Source organism: Antrostomus carolinensis, unplaced genomic scaffold (assembly GCF_000700745.2).
Source record: "Antrostomus carolinensis isolate BGI_N321 unplaced genomic scaffold, ASM70074v2 scaffold33499, whole genome shotgun sequence".
Taxonomy (NCBI): domain Eukaryota; kingdom Metazoa; phylum Chordata; class Aves; order Caprimulgiformes; family Caprimulgidae; genus Antrostomus; species Antrostomus carolinensis.
In genome coordinates this window covers 14,288-15,551 of record NW_010339840.1, presented here as the reverse complement: position 1 = coordinate 15,551, position 1,264 = coordinate 14,288, and the positions used below count along the sequence as shown (strand labels likewise).

The 1,264-nt window shown below is 41.4% G+C and overlaps 1 protein-coding gene across 1 annotated transcript in view; it reads right to left on the bottom strand.

Moving 5' to 3' along the window:
• The window catches only part of PTAR1 (protein prenyltransferase alpha subunit repeat containing 1), a 25,382-nt gene that overhangs the window by 14,464 nt on the left and 9,654 nt on the right, over window positions 1-1,264 (bottom strand). The gene's annotated exons all lie outside the window — the stretch shown is intronic.

Sequence of the window (1,264 nt, the reverse complement as noted above, 5' to 3'; positions counted from 1 at the left end):
CAGAGAAACAGCTAGACTGATTAAGTACGGATGCATTTGCATAAAAAAAAATTCCACAAAACCTAAAACAAAAACCTGAATTCAGTTTCAAGTACCACAGGATTACATTATTGTAGTAGCTCTAATACTTATACATGTTCCTAATTCCATTTTATCACTCAAAAGCTACTCGAGCTATACATCTTCATGACAGCAAGCCCTTTGCTATCACTTTCATGCCCTTTCTTAGGCCTGAGATGCTGGAAAGACATAGATTACAGCAGAATCCTTCAGAACTACAACAGCAGTGAAAGAAGAAGAAGAAAAAAAAAGCTGAATTTGCCACATCTAGGGCTCACAGCTACCCACTGCCATCAAATTTCTTGGTAATTTTGTTATTTTTTCCTACTGCAATAATGCATCTTAACTACAACAGAGTTACTTTCAGTGAGAGCCCTCCTGGACCCTAATGTATTATTTTCTGTCAGTCCTCCTGTCCTTCTAAAACTATTCCTTTAAGACTGTCTCCAGTCTTACCTAGGCAGCAGAAAGAAAATATTCCCCCACCTCTGAGATTTAGATAAAAATTATCAATTACAGGGTTGTAAGGAGCTGTTGCTTCTGGGCTCCATCAAGAGCAAAGAGGTAAATTCCTGCTCCTCCTCCATAGTGACCCCTGAACAGGAGCTGCAGCATGACTAATGGTAAAGCTAGACTAATCCCAACAAGTACAAGAAAGGAGCAAGGTGGGGAGAATGTGCCCAGAATAAAGAAGAGCTGACTTTCTCCCCTTCTCTTGCAGTATATCTACTGAAGGCTATTCAGTTTTGAGGACCTGCACTGGTAATGGCAGCAAACTGAAGTTACCTCAAAAGGGCTCAGGTATAACATTCCAAGACGTGTAAAATGAAAATAGTGAAAACAGGCAGCAGACGTCAGTTGGGCACTATGTGCAAAAAGGATAAGCCCATCTAAAGGTTACAAATGTCCTTCCTTAACTGCCGGAAGGGAAGAGGATTGGCAGTTCAATGGGACATATCCCCCAAAAAGGCAGCCCAAACACGTGCCTTCACATGCAGCAGTGTAAGCCTTAGCCCCCCCTAAAAGAAAAAAAAAAGGCAGTCCAAAACTATCTGGATATCTAACAGGACAGAAGATATTTTTAACATTCCTTCAGCACTCTTTAGCTGAAAACCTCTTGCTGTGTCACTTATGACCACTTAAAACAAAGCTTGCGGCTGACTCGCACATAAGGCCCAAGTCTTTCTGATGTAATTCGCTGGGT